Consider the following 12,215-nt stretch of genomic DNA (forward strand, 5'->3'; position numbering starts at 1 on the left):
AATATCAGAACATGGGGCCAGTTATTGCCTGGAGGGAACCTTTTAAGCTGGGAAGACATTTCTGTTCTCACAGATAAGAATCTATCTAAATTCAAGTATTTTCAAATTAAAAGCTGGACTCAGGCTGTTACAGGGGATAAAGGCGTTAAGACTGTTCTCGATGAGCTCCTAATGAAGAAACCTAGAACTCTTAAAACATCAGTCCTTTATTGGACAATACTTGAGGAAGAAGATGGAGAATTCGCCCTCCCAGATCAGCTATGGAGGGATCAAGTACTGGATACCGACTTGCAGAATTTATGGCAAGTATCCTTTGATTTATTACATCTCACGGTCTCACCTGCCAATTTAAAGCGGAATCACTTGTTTTCTCTTCATAGAGTATATTGGTCTCCAGCCAGGCTTGCTAAATTTTCGAAGGGGCCTATTCCCTGTTGTCCAAAGTGCAATTTGGAAAAAGCAGATGACCTGCACATGTTCATGACCTGTCCCGCACTCACAGAATTTTGGTTTGATATACAAGAAGGTATGAAAGCTCTTTTTGGGTATGAAATACAGGTTAGTACGCAACAAGTTTTTTTTGGAATTCCTTCTAATTATGAGAATGTATCACGAGATAATAATAAGTTATTTTTATATCTAATTGTCTTAGCCCGCAGGGAAATATGTAAACTATGGGTGAGCACCACTATACCGACATATGTAAATTGGATTAGGGCAATTAGGCACACTCTCAGTTTGGATAGTATGGCATGGAAGAGAAGGAAGTATTTTTGGACTCCCTGCATTATTTGGCTCGATGGTCTATAACAACTTTGTCCAATGATTAGCCCTTTCTGCAGAATGATCCACCCGAAGATCAGTCTAAGGGTCTGGAAAAGTGAGAGACTGAGCTGACTGTCCACATGGTGGCATTGCGAGATTTTTACTGGGTGTCTGCACAAAGAGCTCCCATAAAGATTCTTGGTACAATCAAATACTAAAAATATCTTTATCGGCGTATGAGGACAAAAAAAAAAAAAAAAAAAAAAGTAAGAGCAATTATGAATACAAAATGTGAATTAGAACATGCAACACCATCAAAATTTAGCAACGATTATGCAAAATTAGTTAAACATTTACGAAATTCACTTACTGGCATCTCGTCTAAAACACAAACTTGAGGGCACACATCTTGCAATCAGATACCTGACAAAAATACAGCAGAAGACTAGTTTGAGCAGAAAATGTCTACTGCAGGATATTTTCTGTGTGAATACGCTTCCCTGTCCAAAAATGTTGCATATTTTTTAGCCTGTAGAATGTGCATATTTTGTGAATATCGAGTGCGAAAGAAATTGCGTAGGTCCAATACTAACTGAAGGACAAATCATAAGAGGGGATTCATCCATCAGAAGTAGCAACTTTTCATATGTAGAGGTCCCCATCCCCATGCAAGAAAGTTCTACAACATTATCATTAACGTTGCTTTTGCAGTGATATTGCTGGTCTGTGCTCACTTTGCTTACTACACAACAGAAAACTACAAACGAATGGTTAATTTGCTTCTCCAGAGGTGGTAAGAAAGACTTGTAGAAGAGATATTTGCATGTTGCATGCTGCTGTATTATCAAAGCAAAAAAGTCTGCATCCAGTTTTCACATTTTAGGTGTGTAAATTCTCAGATAAAAAAAACAACCCAACGTCTTGGTGAAGAGGAATACGTACCGCTGTGTCATTTCATATTTGTAAGAGAAACTCGAAACCTGAGTCTTGAGACAAGACCGTGTTTTTTGTCTTCAAATTGTCTACTTTTCCCCTTGTGGCCAACTGGTGCTAGCAGAATTGAATAATGACTCTCCGTTGCTTTTATGGTATATGCTTTATGTATTATTTTGATAATAGTGGAAAGTTCCGTGATAAGGACATGCTTCATCAAAACTGAATTAATAAAATAAAAACATTATAATTCATAAACTCCAGTTTAAATAAAGCATATAATACTGGACCGTTTCTATGTGCCTTAACAATTTGTTAACGAGAGATAAATCATGAAGCCGCTGTCACAGATTTTGGTCAGTTGAAGAAAGGGTATTATTGCAACTTGCTCACAAATCCTGACACAGGCGTTTAATTTAGTTATGAAACCAGATCATTTATAGTAACATCTAATATGAAATGATTATTTTATATACTGTGAGTGTAAGAAAGTGAGGTAATTGGTTGTGGTGGGTGGATGACTCAAGCAGCAATCACAATTCTTGTCAGGTTTAACCACAAAAGTTACTAAATTAACCTGTGCTTAACCCTCTGATAGCTTGGCACAAAGCAGTCGGGCCTAACTTAGTGGCAACATGTAAAGTATTTATGGAGCACACAAGCAGTAATAAAGTGAAAACACAACACAGGAAAATTCCCAAACCAATTTAGAAAGACAGAGTGCATTCTAATAAATTAAATGATACCAGAATGACAAAAATCTAATCAGTTTAACAGGACATATTCAATTTTAAAGTGTTAGGTAAATATAGTATCTAGAAGCACGATGCTTCACTCGCTGCCATTTGGTCGTGCTACACTGACAGAAAAGTCCAACGTTCAGGCTGATCATGATAGAATGCTGAAAGGATACAATGACCAGGTTAGTCCAGCAGAAAGAGTTCCATTTGCGGTGGAGGAGTCTGCAAGGAGCAGGGAGAGCATTGTGGATGGTCATTGGTGTTGTACGAAGAGCTGGCCAGCCATCACAGATGGTTGTTGCTAGACCTCCGCATTAGTGGTCACAGTGGGATGCCGATGCTGTATTGTGAATTGGAGACATCTCATTGCTGTTTGTTGCACACAGTTGCTGTAGCACAAAGAGTCAGTAGTACCGGAGCTTCTCATTACTTGTCGTCACACGTGGCAGAATCTTTAGGTTTTCACCTTACTTCACAGAAGGAACTCAGTTGATGCTAGCCAAGGATCCAGTACCTGGGGAGACACCTCTTGGGGATCAGGAACTCACTTCAGAAGAGGCTAGCAGAGCCCAGGCAGGTCCATTTGTAGGGTCAGGCACGTCCAGTACAGAAGATCAGCTGGGAAACTGCAGGGAGGCCTCTGTAGCTTGTTGCTACCCGGTGACTCGGACAGTAGGTCAACCACCTGAACCGTAGAGTCACTCAGGTTAGACTACAATGAAGAGAGCAGAACCAGTCTTCCTTCTCAGAGAGCAAGGAAGTTCTGAAGCAAAAGGGAAGTCCTCTGGAAATTCTTGAATGCATTTTCCTGTTAATGAAATCAATGTTAACAACATAGAGATTACACAGTCAGCCTCCTCTGCTGTGGATTCCTTGCTCCCTGACAATAAGACCTTCGTCGTACATCTGATTTTGGTCACATGGAATAAGCAGGTTTCTGCTCAGATGGTGAACCGTCAGGTCCCAAATGCCTTCATCCTTTCCTCTGTACTCTATGAGATGGAAAATAAAAGGGTTAAAGCAATGGGGAAGAAGTTGAGAGAGCCTTGTCCTTTCACTCCATGACTTGCCTTCTGGCTTGTTGCTTTCACGATCTTTAGGAAATTACACAAATATTTTTCTTGAAACTCCCTGGTCACCTTTAGGACCATTTTGAGGAAGTGTTGCATGATGGTCAGGACACACCCAAAGAGAACGTTTTCTGCTCAGGCCTACACACTGTGGAATCATGGGGAGGTCCATGTGATTCTTTATTGCCATGCATCACTATGCCTGGATGCGCTCAACTGACTGACTGATGATGGCCAGTTGATTCTTATGAACATCCCCTTAGATAATGCTCACGATTTTGGAAAGGTGGCTGACTTGCCCTTGGAGAATTTTAAACTGAGTTGTGGAACGGCTTCACCTGCTCTTTGGTTCCAGAGACAACACTGTAAGTTAAGGGATTACTCCCAAAGCACTCCCTTTTGGCAGCGCCACCCTTCACAGCTTGTGCAGTACAAATCCAACCAGTTCTTTCTTCAGTACAGAGGACATGGCGGTTCCAAGGGTTGCCAAGGACAGCAGCAGCAGTCCTCCTCTTTGGGACCACAAAACCACTTTAGATCACCCTCAAGCGAACACGTGGCCTGTAGGGGGGAGGGTGCCATTTCACTTATATCATTAGCTGTCCATCACTACAGAACATTTGTTCCTCCAGAGTGTTACACATGGCACACCCTTTCAGGATGTGTCCTCTCTATTTATGCGTTTCCTCTGTCCCCATAATGGACCATTCTTTCACTCTCTATCATAATATTTTTCTACCCTTGGGCACTGTCAGCACTTTATAGAGGTGGCCGACCCATTGGAGGCGTGAGCCAGATGCCTGGCTCTGGCTCACCTTGAGGTCCTCTTGGAAGCGTAGGACTAAAATGAGCAGAGCTTTCATGTATCCTCTTCCTGCCACCCACACTCTAAGCTCCTATGCCAAGAATTGAAGTCAAACACTAGCTCTTTATGTATAGCATGAGAGAGAATAAGATACCATCTAGTGCCAGAACTGCAAAATGCGCAAAATCCTGTGACCAAACTTCACTTCCCTGCTTGGCAAAACTGTGTGAATTTAGGCACATATCTTATTTATGTGTCCCACATTTTTCGTCATTGTTGCATATGAGAGCTTCTTGGAATATGTAAGTTGAGGATGTGTGTTGTACAAAATATATCTTGTGATTTAATTGAGTATAATATTACTCCACCTATAATAAGAATATAGGCCATATATATAGGATGTACATGACAACTGACTTACCTCATAGTTCACCTATGGCATTGGGGTCGTGGCAAGAGGCATGCAGATCCTCTCTGATCCGGAATTACAGCTTAACAGCGTATTTTGGAATTCCCAATGGCAGCCTAAGAGTGGTAGGCCTCACATAGTGAAAAACTGATTGTGGGGGTTTGTCAATACCAGGATATAAAGGTTAACCACACATGTCCTACCTTTTACTTACATGGCACCCTGCCATTAGGATTATGTAGGTCTTATCTTATGGGTGCCTTTTATGTAATAAAACAGGAGTTTAGGGATTGGCAAGTAGTTTAAATACCAAGTCGAAATATCAGTAAACTGTACACATAGGCACTGCAGTGTCAGGCCTGAGACAGGTTTGAAAGGTTACTTACGTGGGTGGCACAATCAGTGCTCCAGCCCATTAGTAGCAGTTAATGTACAGGCCCTGAGTATATGGTATACCACTCTACAGGAGACTTACAAGTTAATTAAATATGCAAATCAGCTATACACCAATGTCGCCTTGTTTACGTTAGAAACACATGCACTTTAGCATTGGCTAGCAGTGGTAAAGTGCAAAATGTCTGGGGAAAGACCACCCTGAGGATGAAAGGGCTAACATACTCTACATCTGGCTCTGGAAAGCTCTTTCCTTACTCTGTCATGGCTCCAAGAATTATGTGGGTGCAAAAAACAGGGGAGGCCTGCTGTCAGATTCCATTAAGTGTACAGGAGGCAAAGCTCTCTGAAATGTTAGCGGGGCTGTGCAAAGCTCCACCCACTTCTATCCTGGCAGTATAACCCATTCTGCCCACACCTGGAAGAACTATACATACCCCAACTCCAATGCCATTCATAGTTATGGGCCCCAGGCCCCTGGGAGAAGGCACTAAAGGTTAGGACAAGAACATGACAACTTTCTAAAAGTGGTATTTTCAGAATTGTGACTTAAAATCTGACTTTACCATTAAAGTGGATTTTAAATTACAACTCATTTGAGAACGAACAGCATATCTGTATCTGCTCCCAATGCAAAGTTATCACTTATTCAGTGTAACAAGGTAACCCAGTGTTAGTCAATGGTAGAGGCAGACCTTACAACAGTGAAGAATGGCTTTTGGAATTTTTTCTTGCCAAGACATGTAAAGCATAAGTGGACATGTCCTACCTTTTAAATACAATGCAATCTACCCTGTGAGCTCTCAGGACCTACCATAGGGGGTCACTTATAAGCATTACAGATGAAGGTTTAAGGTGTCTTTGTCTTGTCAAAATGGAAATTTAAAACTACACCACAGACTACAGTGGCAGGCCTGAGACATGTTCTAAAAGGCTAATTTAGTAGGTGGCACAAGAAGTGTTACAGGCCCATAGTACTATTTTATTTACAGGCCCTGGGTACATGTAGTACCGTTTACTAGGGACGTACAAATACATTAATTGTACTAACCAGGTATCTGAGAATTGTACCACATTTTATGGAAAGAACACAAGCACTTTACTATTGGTTAGCATGGAAAAAGGTCACACAATCCTAATCCAACAAAAATATTTTCAGCAACAGAAGCAAAACTCTGGGGTGTACCTGCAAAAAGGCTCATGTGCAACAATGAGCTTGACTCATACAGACTTTATTGTAAACAAATGTACATCAGTACATGAAAATGGCTTACTTTATGCCGTCAGGATTCACAGACTGTTCCTTATTGTCATAAATGGAAAAGTGTTACACAGTAGTAATGCTCATGAAATGAGTGGTGCAGGGGGAGAACAAGGAGTGATTTACATTGTAAGTTTTTGAACGCCAACAAACTTGTGCATTTGTTTCAAATCACATCTTCCTCTAGGACCCCTTCGTAGCTTGGTAATGGTGATAGTTTTATTACAGCAAAGAGTTGGAACTACTCTCATGCAGTGTAGGAATGCAGGGGATGGGATTTCTCCCCAGGGAAAATGTTTTCTCCATCAAAAATGTTTTTAAAAATGTGCATTTCAAAAGGTGACTGCATGTCCTTTTGTGTAATTCTGCACTATGAACAATTACGCATTGGGTACATTTGAGCCCAAGGAATATGTCAAATGAAATACCGGAGATTAAATGTCAGGACATACTTTAAGCCTTTTTGTGATATGGGCCCCACGTATTCTGGATGCATTTTATGGGTTAGATTGAAACATCCATCAGCTCGATTACAAGTTCCTTAAATTCCATTCCACAAGTGTCTGCCCAGGGATGGTAATGTGAGGAATTACTGTGTGCCATACAATCTGCAGGTCTTTGATAAATCTAGGCAGGTCAAACATGCCCATAGGTACAGGGAGAAAATGACCCAGACACCCGATAAATACCTGGAATATGAAATGAGCGGCACAATCTGAATGTTATGTCCCATTTTTGGTAACACAATCCGAAATAGGTGATAATTATTGCACCTAATACATTACAAGCAGAGGTGTTAGATTTTATTGGAATGATATCTATCGCATCCCACATGGTCTATTACCAAATCCAGTGTGTTAAGTAATATGTGTAACAACCACATACAGATTTGATCTGTTTGCGATTTATTTAGTCTAATCTTTAATCCATTTCTTTAACTTCTTTTTTTTATAAAATTACAATGGGGGATGGAAAGGTTGCGTTCTTCAGCTATGGTTCTAGGGTAAAATGATCCTAAGTCTACCTTTGCAATTAAGGCTTAAGTAAGATTTATAAAGTCATGCAAGGGTTGATTTGTATCACCTTGCATGACCTTGTTAAGAAACGTAATGCAACCCTGCGACTCACACTGGGTTACACTACATTTCCTAGTGATACGTGTTACCTGGTTGGAACATGGGTGTCCCCATGCATCCTCCGATGGAATTTAACACAAACCCAGATTTACTGAAATCAGTAAACCTGGGTTTAAGCCAAAATGGCATGCCATCCTAACTATGGCGTAACGAACAAAAATATTTGTATTTCTCCTCATTACTTGCAAAGAAGAAATTGACTCCCCGATTGTTTCTGTGCGGTAAGTTAATCCTTCCTGCATAAAAACAATCCTGCCTACAACGCCGGCACTCTTGCACCATGGTACAAGGGTGTCTGCATCGGTACTAGGCAGCACACAGTGCACCAGGGCAAGAAGAGGGTTGAAGAGCATAATTTCTTAGTAGATATGGCGCTCTGTTCATCTCTCTCGCGTACATGCAATGCAGCACAGCTACGTTGCTTGCTGCATTGTGTGATATTTAGCAAATATGCCTCTAACAGTTGGATTCAAATTTACCTAAAACGAAGTGCACAGTTGCGCACGGTAGCCCCAAAAAATTATTCTTAGTCCAGTTTAGAAAATAAAGTCCATTCTTACTTGAAACAATGCTGGTAGCCAATGCATCGACTGCCATTTTTTCAAACCTATAAGGCATAACAACACAATCTAGGTTCTCTCGTTGCTTTATTTTCTGCATGCATCATTCAGTGGTACTTGCTCGTGTTTATCTATTTTACTTCAATTATTTTCCGCAGGTTAATTTTTTTTGTATAGCAGGTTTATAGCACTGCACCTCGTGGATAAGCTTATATTTCTTTTATTTTAATATGACATCTTGGAAAATTATGCCTCAGTTTTAGTGTTCGTAGGTGTTTTATATTTTGGGGAAATTGCAGTTTTATTCTGTTGCACCTTTCGAGGCTGAAGTCGAGCTCAAATTAAAATGGCAATGGTAGGGTATAAGACGAGCTTTATGACTGATTGTAATATGCATACCAGGTTTGAGAATTAAATTTGATTGTTAATGGACAGTTTCGCCAGTAACAATTATGCTAAGATGTTTGCTGAACGTAGATAGAGTGAGCACATACCTCATTCTGAGACGCCAGCCGGCCAGCCATCTGTGGTCAGTGCAGTGGAATTACTCTACAACACCACCACGCAGCAAGTACTTTAAATCATACTTTATAAACAATTATAATGAAGCATTGCATCCATTACACTAGATCACAAGAGTCGTTAAGATTCAGATTTTCTTCTTCAAAACGATAATTGCCTTCACCGCCATTTTCTTCTTTCAGCTGTCTGTTGAAAAAACTTGAGGCCTTGCTGAATGTACAACAAACTTCATTTGCTTCACTGAGAAACGTCATGCCTTATTTTCCATAGAACTTATGATTGTGTTGCCTACATTGACTTTGGATAATTCATGTTCATCACTGTCTACATGATACCACTGTTTACAAAGTATCTAGGCCACTGACTACTCTGAACTGGAAAAGAGCTCATGGCCGATATCACAGAAACGTGCATGAGCAAACCATGCATGAGATGTCAAATGCTGGTATTAATGTGGAAATTAAGTAAAAATCCACATTAGTGCCACATCTCTCTCAGAATTTAATGTTGGAGTTGGAAGAACTGTGTTGTTTGGTAAACCATGTATTGTTAGGCATCATAATACTACGGTCAGAGCGTCTGCTCCCGACGCAACATCGCCCGGTCAGACCGACCCCGACAAGACAGCGGAGGCACTTCCGACCGACATCGTAATGACCCCCTTAGTGTCCGACAGCTTTCCTAGAATGGTTTATAGTACAGGGAATAATAATTCTGACCCCTTTAGAGTTCAACACCTTCCCTAAAGTGGTTTAGATTAGAGTGGGAATAGTGAGTGTATCTCCTTTAGTGTTCAACACATTCCCCAAAATGGTCAGATCAGTTTAGATTGGAGTGGGAATAGTAAATCTAACCCTTCGAGTGTCCAACATCTTTGTTACAATGGTTTTGTATGAAGTATGAGTTATTATAATTGTATTTGTTTCAAAGATTTTCTGAAAAATGGTTCACATAGGAATTGGTTGTGCATTTTTTATATAAAGTATTAACAATTACATCTTTTTTTATAATAAAGTTATACAAAATAATTTGTAATTTTCATTATTTTTCAAATATATTTATTTATACATTATATTTTTCAACACATATATTTGTACATATACCAAACATTTTCATAGTGATATATTAAGCATATTTTAATACAATTTTATTATTTAATAAAACATAAATTAGATATACACAGTTTTGTATGCTTCACTATTTTATGTCATTTTCTCCTTGTGCTACATTTATATTGTAAATATTATTACATTTGTTTCATGTATATTTTTTCGAATAATTTTTAAACTGCTTTTTCTGTATGTATGTGTATATATATACATATATATATCCTTTTTTTATAGTATTATTTAATTTATAATTTACATTTTTCTAAGATTTTGACGCTTGTATACATGATTTATATCATGTGTATATTGTATAAACCTTTGAAAAATAACATTTCAATAAACTCTCTTTGTTTCAGCTTCATTTTGCAGCCATTTATTTTGCGGCATACTTCCGTTTTGTAGTTTGTTTGTCTCAGGTTTAGTCCATTTTCCTGGAAATAAGTCAAGGGAAGGTGTAGTCCACTGGAACAGGTAAGACATTTTTAAAGTTTTTTTCCAGGGGTTTTGAGGGTAGAGGGATGTTGGGGGTACTTGTACATTGTAGTTACAGTGTGGTTTGAGGGTTTAAGATATATTTACTTACACTTTTTGTACTTTGATTCATTAGCTTTTTGGACTAAGTTCATGTAGAGATAATTAGTAATATATAGTTATATTATGTTAAAATAATGTTGCTTTAAGTGCTATTTCATGATGAAGTGTGATGTATATCCTAAGTTTGAATATTGTTTTTTGGGGGTAGGGATTGTCTTCTATTTTGCATGTTTTCACTTACCGAATATTCTGTAGATATTTTGATTTTTTTTGAGGGGGAGGAAATCAGTTTTGGTTTCTAGTAAATCAATATTTTTTACTTTCATTTCCTTTGTTTTTTATGTTTTCTAGTAGCGTTTCTTTTTATAAACTTTTTTTATGGTTCTCGAAGGCTTTGAATTGTTTCAATGGATGTGTATAATGGGGGCTTTTTGGATAATATTTTTAAATTTTTTGGGGAGAATAATCTGCTCTGGGTGGTAAATATTATATATTATGATTTATGTGATTTCTTTGTGATTGCTATTAATAAAAATGCATGTTATATATTGAAATACATTTTTAAAATAGATTTTAGTTGTGATTTCAGGTTTGTGGCTGGTAATATTAACACTTGTTATATAATTTATAGACATAATATTTTTTTCCTGAATCTTATTTGAAATGTTAGTTTTAGCTAATTTATACAACTAATTGGTTTAATATTTATTTAAAATATTTTTGTTATGCTGTTATGAATCATCTTTTTGATTTATTGGGTCTTCTGTAGGTTATTTATTTAATAATAGGGTTTGGTCTATTGATTCTAAGAAGTGTTCTCCTTTGTTATTAATATACAGTTTACTTTACAATGTAGCATGCCATTCAGTCTATTGGTTTGTTTGCTAAATTGAGGCTTATAGCCATAATTACGATGACGGAAGGACCATCACCGACAACCCATCAGTGGTGGTCCGCCCGACCGTCAGTCCTTTGGTCTGACCGCCACATTATGATGCTGATGGTCAGACTCTTGGACGGGCACAGACCGCCGCCTCTCACAGGAGGTACTGAGCCTGATGGGGTGATGGTCAGAGTCGCAATGCCTTATGATGGTAGTGCTGAGGCAAGCATCAACATAAGGATTATGATGTCTCTTTCTGACAGCCTTTTCATGGAAGCTCCACCGCCATGAAAAGACTGTCAGAAACAGACTTTAGTGGCCCCAAACAGGGCCCCCTCATGGGCCACTGCAAAGTGGTCCTAGAGGAACATGTAGTAGCCTCATGCACATCGATACACCATGTGCCATGCACCACGTGGTGCATGACACAGTGCATGAACCTACACAAAGTGCTTTTAAACAATGTGGCTTGTGCAGCAGCCCTTTTTCTTGGCTGCAGCACAAGCCGCAGTGGTAAAGAGTACTTTCCGACTGCCCGGACGGCAGCCCTATTACAATTAGGCAGTCATACCAATGACTGCTTGTCGGACCGTCCGACCACCTGATATTGTAACCAGGGCCTTAGTTTGAGTTACTGATTGTTCCATTCTTAGATGTTGGTAGCTTTGTTCTTGTGTAGGGCTTCTATACATTTTTAGAGAGTAGGTTAGGTCCTGCTTAGGGAGGATTGGAAGGCATTCTGCCATCCTTCTACTGTGTTGTTGCTTTTGGTTTCTTGAACCATGGTGTTGTTGTAGACTTTCTACCATGGTATTTGGAATTTGGTTTAGAGACTGTGTCAAAAGTGGTGCAGCCTGCCAAACCAAGTGTCTTCAGAATAATCCATTAGGGGGCTAAGTTTCTTTTAATTTTCTTGGTAGAAAGAACTTTCTATACTTAAATTGTAGTGGTAAGCTATATCTGTGACATATACATAGGCTGGTGAAATCATATTTATTTTTATTTCAAAGGCAAATTGACTGTTGTTCTATATATATATATTTATTTATATGATCAATAACACGATCATTTACATCAACATATATCACAACGGGT

This window comes from Lissotriton helveticus, chromosome 11, assembly GCF_964261635.1.
Source record: "Lissotriton helveticus chromosome 11, aLisHel1.1, whole genome shotgun sequence".
NCBI lineage: Eukaryota > Metazoa > Chordata > Amphibia > Caudata > Salamandridae > Lissotriton > Lissotriton helveticus.